Source organism: Moschus berezovskii, chromosome 5 (assembly GCF_049115385.1).
Source record: "Moschus berezovskii isolate FMDL1 chromosome 5, NW_MosBer_1.0, whole genome shotgun sequence".
NCBI classification, from domain to species: Eukaryota; Metazoa; Chordata; class Mammalia; order Artiodactyla; family Moschidae; genus Moschus; species Moschus berezovskii.
Window position 1 is genome coordinate 97411296 of NC_142464.1, and position 12700 is coordinate 97423995.

Here is a 12700-nt window from a genome sequence, read left to right on the forward strand (position 1 = left end):
AACTAGGGGGTCCTCTGTTCATGGAATTCTCCAGGCCAGAATACTGGAGTGGGTTGCATTCCTTTTTTCCAGGGGATCTACCTGACCCAGAGTTTGATCCTGCATCTCCTGCATAACAAGCAGATTCTTTACCATCTGAGACACCAGGGAACCCTCACAACCCATAAGTAGGGTAAAGGCTAACCAAAAAACAGTGGTTCTAATACAATCTAACAATTCTCAAATCTCACCCAGTGCTAGGATGACTTTTGTCCCACAAGACATACTGAAAAGATTTCATAATAAAGGGGTCCATAGGTAGAATCTTCAGAAGTATATTTTTATAGCCTTAGTCTATAGACTGAGCTTCCCCAGTGGCTCAGATGGTGAAGAATCTGCCTTTGCAATGCAGCAGACCCTGGTTCAATCCTTAGGTCAGAAAGATCCCCTGGAGAAAGGAATGGCTACCCACTCCAGTGTTCTTGCCTGGAGAATTCCTTGGACAGAGGAGCCTGGCTAGCTATATATAGTCCATAGGGTCTCAAAAAGTCAGACATGACTGAGCAACTAACACTTTCACTTCTTTCACTTTCAGTCCATAGACTATTTTTCTAGACTATACTTAGACACACCCAAACAGAGCTTTAACTGGGTCAAATCGATTCCAAGTACTTACCTACCTTCCAGAACAAAGCCCCCAAATATTTATATTTAAAAGAATATAACAAAATCCAGCAGCCAACAACAAAATATTCACAATGTCTTACATTAACAACAACAACAAAAATTGACCAGGCATAGAAAGAAGCAGAAAAATATGGCTTATAGTCAGGAAAATCAACAATCAACAGAAACAAATAGAGAAATAACAGAGTTAATGGAATTAGCATACAGACACATAAAAGGATCCAACTGGTTTTTACAGAGATTGGGTAGCCACTTCACAACAGAATATGCAGAATCACCGGTAACTATATGAAAAGCTGCTCAATATCTTTGGTTGTCAGGAAAATGCAAGTTAAAACCATTAAATTAGATACCACTTTATGCCCACTGGAATGTCTATAATTTAAAAGCTTAACCATATCAAGGATTGGTGAGGAAACAGAGCAACCATACTCTTATATGTGGCTAGTGTGGATTTAAAATGGTATCACTCTTGTGGAAAAAAAGCTTCTCATAGAGTGTAATATATACTTACTATATAGCTCAGCAATTCTATGCCTAGATGTTTGACAAAGAGAAATAAAAACATTTCGCTATGTAAAGACTTATACTAGTTTATGTTCATAGCAGTTTTGTTCATAATAGTCCAAAATTGTCAACTTAAATGTCCATCAGAAAGTGAATGCATAGATAAAATTTAGTAGAGTCATACAGTATAATGCTATGCAGGAAAAAAAAGGAATGCTTTCCTGATATATGCAACACTGTGGATTAATTTCAAAAATGATATGAGAGAAATAAGCCAGAAAAATCCATTCATATAAATATCTAAAAAGGGAAATCTAAGCTATAATGACAGGAAGCAGATTAGTGGTTGCCTGGAATTGAGGGTTGGTGGAAGAGGGCTGTCTGCAAAGGGGCACAAGGGAATTTTGGGGATCACAGACTATTCTATAGTTTGATCATGTTGGTGATTACACACAGGTACACAGTTAAAATTCATCAACTGTAAGCTTACAATGCATAACTTGTACTGAATGTAAATTACACTTCAATAAAATGTTTTTGTAAAAAATATTTGGAAATCACAGACTACCTAAGAAGATAAAAGAAACAGTATATGAGACTACACACTGAAGAAGAATAATTTGCCTTAAAGGTTATATACAAAGGCAGAGTTAAATTCCAAGTATGAGATCATTAAAAGATAACAAATCACCCTTTCCTTCCATCACACCCAACATACACACACACACACACACACTCTCACACACACAGACAGACACGTATACACACACTGCCTAGCTGTGGATTCTGTGGCTTGGTGAAAGATCAGGACCTAAGGAGAGGCAGGAATAGTATATCAAATATTTCCTGGGGTGAATAAAGGTGATCAGAGTCTAGGAAGTGAAAACTGATACTGAATTTGCTGTTCTTGTTCTGCATGGAAATTAACACCCCAGTCCTATTACCTCCAAATCAGAAAAAAAAAAAAAAAAACACTGAAAATCTGATATTTGCAATACTGACATATGAATGGCGCTTTGGAGAAAAGGGAAGATGTTCATATAGGGGTGGAGAGAGGTCAGCAACTTGAGGAAAAGGACAGGGAATAGCAGATGAAGTTAAGATGGGGAAAAAGCCTGGAGCAGAGACTTCAAGTGTCAGGAGGAGAATGGAAGCTCCTCCTCAAACTTTGCTTGGGAATCCACAGAAATATTAAGAAGGTATTGGGTTTCCTATTTTATCTGACCGGAGTCGGTACTTTTTTAATAGAAAACCTGACTTCACATATCTGGAAATCCAGGTGACATGAAGCAGCTTATTCATAAAATCCCAATAAATCTTCAAAATTGTCCTATGAGGTAAGGTATTATTTACTTTACTTTATAGAGAAAGAAACTGAGACTCTCAGAAGTTGAATAATGAATCAAAGGACGTAGAGCCAAGATGAGGCTGGGCCACAGTCTCAGGCTGCTGCACACTGGCCCCTTGAAGGGCCCACAATGAATAAGGTCAACAGGTGAGAAAACTAACTACAGCAGATTCCTCCCCCACCCCATCCACTGGCTTCACTTTCCAAGGTTTCAGTCAATTGTAGTCAACTGAGGTCCAAAACTATTAAGTGGAAAATCCCAGAGATGAACAATTTATACATTTTAAACTACATGCCATTCTAAGTAGAGTGCAGAAATCTCTTGCTCCCCCACTGTCTTGTCCTGGGTTCCCCACCATTGATATTGTCAGCTCCTGACATCCCATTTACACTGTCATGGTGTGATGATCCAGGATCACTCAAAGCAGATGATCCTCCTTCTGACACATTTTCAGAAGGTCAGTAGTAGCCTAAAACTAGTCAAAATGCCCATGCCATTCCCATCACTTCATCTCATCACATAGTCATTTTGTCACCTCACATTATCACAAGAAGGGTGAGTACAATATAATAAGACATTTTGAGAAAGACCACATTCACATAACCTTTATCACAGTATTTTATTAGTTGTTAACCTCTTACTGTGCCTAATTTATAAATTAAACTTTTAGTATGTATGTATAGGAAAAACCAAAAATATATGGAGAGTTTGTACTACCCAAGGTTTCAAGCCTTCACTGGGAGTCTTGGAATATATCCCCTATGGATAATGAGGGGACTGCTGTATAAGCAAAACTGGCCATAAAAATAAAAACTAAAAAAATAAAAAGAAACAACAATAGGAAAAATACCCAATTTCGCTAGACCAGTCACAGAGAAGAGCACTGCGGTCACTTGATATTTTTATTTTGCCAAATATTTGTTGAGCACTAAATAACTGCTCTGCTCACAAGGAAATATTAACTCCTAAGTGTATGCTTTATTTATAATCAACATTAGCACTCCTTATTATAAGTATTTAACACCAAAACAAATGCTACTTGTAGCAGAACATTTAACATAAATTCTTTACATGTAGACCAATTTATTCTATGAGCATTTATTTAGCACCTACCTTAAGGTATTATCCAGGTGGACTAGACAGATATGATAAAACATGGTTCTTACTCAAAATAAAGTTCATCATATGCCAATTCTAATAAATGTGTTGGAACCTGTCATCATTCTGGGGTTTCCCTGGTGGCTCAGATGGTAAAGAATCTGCAGGAGACCCAGGTTCAATCCCTGGGTCAGGAGGTCCCCTGGAGGAGAAGGGCAATCCACTCCAGTATTCTTTCCAGGAGAATTCCATGGACAGAGGAGCCTGGTAGGCTACAGACCAAGAGGTCGCAAAAAGTCGGACGTGACTGAACAATTAACACTTTCACTTTTCATCATTATTTTGAAACTTACACATTGTTCTCCAAATTAATTTTACATCAAGATCTATATGTTTATTTTCAATTCAATTAACTTAGTAAGTTATTTTGGTGTCTTTTTTCTTAATTTGCTGCTAAAGTTATTCCACAGTTTTCAACTCCACTCAGTTATTTTAGCTGTAAATTGATTTATATAAAGTTAAGAATATAGCATCAAGAGGAAAAAAACAGCACCTATTATAGTCCAGAAACTGGGCCAGTAGTTGGCATTATAAAGATGAAAAGCTAGAGTTTCTACTCAAGAAGATCAGACTGGCAGAGGCGATAGAAATGGAGGCAAATAGCTGTAATACACTGTGATGTGTGTTATCCTGGGAGTGAGTATGATGTTCTATGGGAGAAAAATAAATGTGCAATTTATTTGGTCAGAGAACTACAAACTACAAGAAAGATCAACTTTTCTCCAAATTACATCATTTTATTGCTTATATTATTTACAAGATAGTTCTTCACACAATGCCTACCAATCATGTAGCTGGTATTCAGAAAATGTTTGCTGAGGAAAATGTAGCCAGGATGATTTCTATGTGTGCCTTTATTCTTTAGTTTGACTTGAAAATAGCTTTTCCAGTTTACCAGTTCATAAATAACCCTGAAGTTTCTTTCTATACTTATATACATGAATGTGTGCATGTATGGTATATATATATGTGTGTGTGTGTGTGTGTGCATAAATAAAATCTCAAGTATTTGCCATTTAAAAATTGTAAACTACTTCTAAGTCTCTTGGTAATGATAATCTGTAACCTTAGACAGATCTTCATTCTTAGCTGAATCTTATCAGTGGACTATTTTAATCATGATTTATAAGTAGAAGGTAAAATGAGAACTTCTAGGCTTCCAGGTATGCAGAATTAAAGGATCCCAGAAAAAAAAAAAAGTGCTTGAATTCACATTAGGAGGTTGAGAGCTGCTATGTATGAAAGAGATTGAAATTTATTCCCCATCTTTTAGGATTCAGTGTAAACAGAGTAGCACAGCACTAAAGAGGTCCCTGATGAGGCCGGCTGTCTATAAAGTTTACCAAAGGTTCTGAAGAAGGCATTCAAACTGACAAAAGAGATGGTCAAAGATTGATGAACTTGGCTCAATGCCAGGACCTCAGTTGTATGAGGGAGGTTAGGTTTGGGCATATTAAGTGGCTAGAAATAGAATCCCTTCTCTTTCTTCAATCACCCAACCACTCTAGGTTGGGTGGACTTTAAGGAGGGTGGTCATATCATTCAAATCTAGACATTTTTGAGAGTGAAAGGAAATATTATGAATAATTTTTACTTTGTTAAAAATGGTTGAATGAGTGACTGTTAGTAAAAGATATTTAACAGTTGGAGCCCAGAACCATATAGGTGTGTCTCATCTTAACTGTTTACAACACTGAACCTGGGTGAGATGCATTCTTCCTCTCAGCATCTTGAAGAACCACTTCAGTTTAGTGAATGACCTGCCTGGAAGGCAACAGAAGATGAAGCCAGAGTCAAGCCGCGTGGCACTGCTTTAGCAAATCAGAGAGAAGGGGAATTTAATACAAGGAGAAAACAGCAGTAGTAGTACGTGGGAGATTTATTTGTAATGTCGAGTTTCAGATCCTCATACTTTGTGGCTGACTTAAAATCAAAGGAGCCTTTTCCAGAGCTACTAATTCCCACAGTGGTTGTACATCCTCTGGCCTGTAGGTCTCAGCACTTACTGTCACTCCTCAGAGATGTCTCCCTGGTCTTTCAGTATAAATTAGGTGCCTTATAATAACATCAGCACAATGGGGACAGATAAAAACCACAGAGCAGATTATACTGCTTAGAAAGGATATGCAAAGTACAAAATAAGAGAAAGAAAAACTTTGGAAAATGCCAATATTTAAAGGGCTAGAGAAGAAAAGAAAAGTTAAAAATTTGGGACTAAAGTTGCGGTCTAAAATTGTAATAGCTAACATTTTTGAGTAATAGCTGTATGTCAGGAAACTTAGTAAATTTCTTTTCACTATTATTATTTCCACCTCTTTATTAAACGTTTATAAGTGGAAACTTATAATACCATATGCTAAATAGATAGTCAATGGGAATTCGCTGTATGAATTTTGAGTCAGGGAACTCAAACAGGGGCTCTGTAACAATCTAGACAGGTGGGATGGAGAGGGAGATGAGAAGGAAGTTCAAGAGGGAGGGGACATTCTATGGCTGATCCCTGTTGATACTCGACAGAAAACAATGAAATTCTGTCAAGCAATTATCCTTCAAATTAAAAAGAAATGTTTATATAAGGTAAAATGCTGCAAGCTATTTAGTTGTTAGCAAGAAGACACATTAGCTGTCATACAGCTTGTACTATCTGGGAAAGAAGATATCACATGACTATTTATGCAATTAAGACTGTAAGGATATTATGATAGAGAAACAGGCGATGCTATGACCACTGAAATAGGGAGCTTGACCTAGACTAACGAGTGTGGGAAAGATTTCTGGGGAAAAACGGTGATATTAGAAAACTCTGGATAAGTCAGGGTTTGCTGAGGGAAGAGAACAACTTCAGTTTTGTTTGAGGCGTGGAGAGTCTGGACACCCTGTGATATGCAGGAGTACATGGAGGGATATATAGCTGTACAGCTCAGAGGACAGGGCTAGCTAGAAAAAATAAATTTAAGAGTCATCAATGGAGAGATGAGAACTGAATTTATGAATATGGATGAAATCACCTAGGTAGAGAATAGAGCATGGGATGACAGGAGGGTTTTAAGAAACTCTAGGGAGTTCCCTGGGACTTCCCAAGTGGTACAGTGGTAAAGAATCTGCCTGTCAAGCAGGCGACACAGGAGACCCGGGTTCAATCCCAGGGGCAGGAAGATCCCCTGGAGAAGGAAATGGCAATTCAAGTATTCTTGCCTGGGAAATCCCATGGACAGAGGGACCTGGTGGGCTACAGTAGCCCGTCAGGCCCCTCTGTCCTTGGGGTTGCAAAGAGCCGGACACAACTTAGCGACTAAACAGCAGTAGCAGCAAGGACTTCCCTGGTGGTCCAGTTGTTAAGAATCCACCTGACAATGCAGGAAACACATATTAGATCCCTGGTCCACAAATTAAGATCCCACAAGACATGAGGCAACTAAGCCTCTGTGCAGCAACTACTGAGCCCTCGCACCCTAGTGCCTGTGCAACAAGAGACGCCCTTGCACCTCAACTAGACAGTAACCCCTCCTCTCCACAACTAGAAAAAACCCACATGCAGCAATGAAGAGCCTGCGTGCCACAACAAATACCCGGCACAGCCAAAATAATAATAATAATATATTAAAAAAAAAAACTCTAACCACTTGAATATTAAATAAATGAGTCAGAAAAGATGACTGGAAGGGGAGTGGGGGCAGAGGGATAGGGGAAAACCAAGAGCATATGGTATTCAGGAAACCAAGAGAAGAGAATGTTTTAAAGGTAGACAAAAGTATTGAATATTATGATCATTCAAAATGATAACCATGAAAAATGTGTGGGATTCAATGACACAGAGCCCCACCTTGTACCATTTCAGTGGAGCAGTAGGACTGAAGATTTTTAGTACCATGGACTAGGGTGACATCTTAGCATGCATTGTTTTCTATTTTATTCTCCCATCAACTCTATTAGAAGGATACTGTTGTTACCACTATTTTACAAATGGTGAAACTGAGTTTTTGAAAGGTTAAGCCTCACAACAAGTGGTAGAGGTAGAATGGAAACCCCTGTCTAACAGACTCCAGAAAATACACAGTGGAGTAGTGCCATGAAACCCAAGAAGGGATTTCAAGAAAGAGTTGGTAAATGAGTTGATGCAGAGAGGAAAGTTGAATGATTAACGAAAAAGACTCACTGGACTTCGTAATTAAAAATTCAGTGGAGACCTTATCAGAATAAATGCATTCAGTTCAGTCACTCATTTGTGTCCAACTCTTTACGACCCCAGCATGAGACCCTAGTCCACTCTTTGGACTTCAGCACGCCAGGCTTCCAAGTCCATTACAAACTCCCAGAATTTGCTCAAACTCACGTCCATCGAGTCAGTGATGCCATCCAACCATCTCATCTTAGTCATCCCCTTCTCGGCCTTCAGTCTTTCCCAGCATCAGGGTCTTTTTCAGTGAGTCAGTTCTTCACATCAGGTGGCCGAAGTATTGGAGTTTCAGCTTCAGCATCAGTCCTTCCAGTGAATATTCAGGACTGACTTCCTTTAGGGTTGACTGGTTGGATCTCCTGCAGTCCAAGAGACTCTCAAGAGTCTTCTCCAACACCACAGTTCAAAAGCATCAATTCTTCAGTGCTCAGCTTTCTTTATAGTCCAACTCTCACATCCATACATGACCACTGGAAAAACCACAGCTTTGACTAGATGGTCCTTTGTCAGCAAAGTAATGTATCTGCTTTTTAATATACTGTCTAGGATGGTCACAGCTTTTCTTCCAAGGAGTAAACATCTTTTAATTTCATGGCTGCAGTCACCATCTGCAGTGATTTTGAAGCCCAAGAAAATAAAGTCTGTCACTGTTTCCATTGTTTCCCCATCTATTTGCCATGAAGTGATGGGACTAGATGCCATGACCTTAGTTTTCGAATGCTGAGCTTTAAGCCAGTTTTTTCACTCTCCTCTTTGACTTTCATCAAGAGGATTTTCATTTCCTCTTCACTTTCTGCCATAAGGGTGGTGTCATCTGCGTATCTGAAGTTATTGATATTTCTCCTGACAATCTTGATTCCAGCTTGTGCTTCATCCAGCCCTATGTTTTGCATGATGTACAGGAAATAGATGGGGAAACAGTGAAAACAGTGTCAGACTTTATTTTGGGGGGCTCCAAAATCACCGCAGATGCTGATTGCAGCCATGAAATTAAAAGACGCTTACTCCTTGGAAGGAAAGTTATGACCAACCTAGATAGCATATTAAAAAGCAGAGACATTACTTTGCCAACCAAGGTCCGTCTAGTCAGTTCAGTTCAGTTCAGTTCAGTTGCTCAGTCGTGTCCGACTCTCCGCGACCCCATGAATCACAGCACGCCACCTCATGGGACGAGTTGACTCACTGGAAAAGACTCTGATGCTGGGAAAGGTTGGGGGCGGGAGGAGAAGGGGACGACCGAGAATGAGATGGCTGGATGGCATCACCGACTCTGTGGGCATGAGTTTGAGTGAACTCCGGGAGTTGGTGATGGACAGGGAGGCCTGGCGTGCTGTGATTCATGGGGTCGCAAAGAGTCGGACACAACTGAGCGACTGAACTGAACTGAACTGAACTGAACTCTGCATATAAATTAAATAAGCAGGGTGACAACATACAGCCTTGACATACTCCTTTCCTGATTTGGAACCAGTCTGTTGTTCCAAGTCCTCTTTTAATTGTTCCAAGTGCACTTCTAACTGTTGCTTCTTGACCTGTATACCGATTTCTCAGGAGGCAGGTAAGGTGGTCTGGTATTTCCATTTCTATAAGAATTTTCCACAGTTTGTTATGATCTACACAATCAAAGGCTTTGGCATAGTCAATAAAGCAGAAGTAGATATCTTTCTGGAATTCTCTTGATTTTTCTATGATCCAACAGATGTTGGTAATTTGATCTCTGGTTCCTCTGCCTTTCTAAAACCAGCTTGAACATCTGGAAGTTCATGGTTCACGTACTGTTGAAGCCTGGCTTGGAGAATTTTGAGCATTACTTTATTAGCATGTGAGATGAGGACAACTGTGAGATAGTTTGAACATTCTTTGGCATTGCCTTTCTTTGGGATTGAATGAAAACTGACCTTTTCCAGTCCCGTGGCCACTGCTGAGTTTTCTAAATGTGCTGGCATATTGAGCACAGCACTTTCACAGCATCATCTTTTAGGATTTGAAATAGCTCAACTGGGGTTCCGTCACCTCCACTAGCTTTGTTCTTAGTGATGCTTCCTAAGGTCCACTTGACTTCTCATTTCAGGATGTCTGGCTCCAGGTAAGTAATCACAACATTGTGGTTATCTGGGTCATGAAGATCTTTTTTGTGTAGGTCTTCTGTGTATTCTTGACACTTTTTCTTAATATCTTCTGCTTCTGTTAGGTCCATTAGCCTGGTGGGATTGAAGCCTAACTTTAATGAATTATTAATAGAAAAAAAATGGATCTAGTAAAGTAATCAGTGAGGATAGACTGCTCTTTAAAGGCACTTGTTTGTGGAGGAAGAAAGAGGGATATGGCACGAGAAGGAGATAGGGTGGGGACTTCCCTGGTGGTTCAGTCATTAACACACCACACTCCCCATATAAGGGGCACAAGTTTGATCTCTAATCAGGGAACGAGATCCCACATGCCACAGCTAAAAGGTCCCATGTGCTACAACTGAGAGACCTGGTGCAACCAAATAAACAAATAAATAAAAAGAAGGAGACAGGATATTGGGAAAGACTTCTAAGATGAAGGACACCTAAGTATATTTACAGGCAGAAAAAGGAGATGAAATGAAGTGAAAGTCACTCATTCATGTCAGACTTTATGGACCCCATGGACTGTAGCTTGCTAGGCTTCTCTGTCCATGAAATTTTCCAGGCAAGAATACTGGAGTGGGTTGCCATTTCCTTCTCCAGGGGATCTTCCCAATCCAGGGATCAAACTCAGGTCTCCCGCATTGCAGGTTGATCTTTACCGTTTGAGCCACCAAAAAGGAGTAAGCAGGAGAGAAATTAGTAGTTCAACAGAGAAGGTGCTAATAGATGGAGTTCAGTTCAGTTCAGTTCAGTTCATTTCAGTCGCTCAGTCGTGTCCGACTCTCCGCGACCCCATGAATCACAGCACGCCAGGCCTCCCTATCCATCACCAACTCCCGGAGTTCACTCAAACTCATGTCCATAGAGTCGGTGATGCCATCCAGCCATCTCATTCCCTGTCGTCCCCGTCTCCTCCCGCCCCCAACCTTTCCTAGCATCAGACTCTTTTCCAGTGAGTCAACTTGTCACATGAGGTGGCCAAAGTATTGGAGTTTCAGCTTTAGCATCAGTCCTTCCAATGAACACCCAGGATTGATCTCCTTTAGAATGGACTGGTTGGATCTCCTTGCAGTCCAAGGGACTCTCAAGAGTCTTCTCCAACACCACAGTTCAAAAGCATCAATTCTTCGGTGATCAGCTTTCTTCACAGTCCAACTCTCCCATCCATACATGACCACGGGAAAAACCATAGCCTTGACTAGATGGACCTTTGTTGGCAAAGTGATGTCTCTGCTTTTTAATATACTATCAATAGATGGAGTAATGTCCTATTATTGAGGGTAGGCTTGAGGGCATGAGATTAAAAGCAATGTAAAGTGGTTATGCCAAGAGTGCAGTAGCTTCTTCTTTGAAGCCTAGCAGAAAGAAGGGAAGGAACTTCATGACTTAAGGCAAAGGAAGACACAGCTGACTTGACTTTTCCTTTGAAACAGGAGATTAGATTGTCTTCTGAGACTGAAGGGGGAGAGGAATAGGCATTAGGGATTTAGGATATTGGTAATAATGGAACATGACATCAGTGGTGAGGAACCAATGCAGAATGTTCAGTCCTTCCAGGCAGGCAAACACAAACACCAAGACTCAAAAGAAGGATGTGGGCCACTCATGCCCAGTCTCTTGTCCCAGATTCACCAAAGAACAAAATGAACGGATGGAGAGGTCATCGTGTTACCGTAATTAAGAGGATCAGAACAGGTCTCCCCAAAATGTGTCACTTTGGTATGTAGGCTATTTTGAGCTGAAAATAATCAAGACCCAGCAGATTCGAGAAAAACTTTTACCTCTCCCTTAACTGCCTAGAATTTAGATAGAAGGTGGGTCCAGGAAAAGTACTATCACCATAGATAACTTATGGGCTAGATGTGGTAAGCTGGAGAGGAGCTGGCTAAGTCTCAACATCAAATTCCTCTCTGTGTTCCATTGTCTCTGCATGACCTGGTAAATATTTGTTTACCAAACATTTACTCTTCCAATCTCCCTGTGAATTGTCTTCTTCCATTTTGAAGTCCCAGACCCCTACTTACTTTTCCTTAACTCAGGATGGTATATAAGCCTCAATTGTCTGACTACCTGAGGGTTGTATATTTTTATGAGGCCCTGTACATATGTAATTAAATTGGTTTGGTCCTGTTAATCAGTCCAAACTGTTCTGTTAATTTGATTATTACACCAGCCAAAGAAGGGGAGAGGAAAAAAATTTCCTCTCCTGCAGTACCAAATGTTTCTCTGCCTGGAAACAAGAAACCTGGGAAATAAGTATTCTTTATTAACAGAATAAACTATACTGACTGTGGCCTTTTGCTTTCCTAGGGAGGAGAAAGTCCTGCCCAAGAACTTGAGCTGGCCCAAGATAAAGGAAAGACTGTGATTTCAAAGCTTCTGAGGGTGCTTCATGCTGCTAACAGCACAGAAGTTACATTTAGCAAGATTTGTTGATCTTTTTTTTTAAATATGCATAAGTAGGTCTGGAGTTACATTCACTCCTGGCTGCAGAAAATTGAATTGCTGTGAATGACAGAATAGGATGTAGTTTTTTGATCTGGGGAAAGTCAGCAAAGAATAGAGCGGAGAACAGCAAAATACAGAGCAGAGAGAGTTCAGAAGGGAACTCTCAGAAGGCAGGAATTCAGAGCTAGACGTGGTCAGGGATATAGTAACCTCTGTCTTGCCCGATAACAAAAAAAAAAAAAATTATTTTACACAAAACATTAGGAATTGTTTTGCATCCC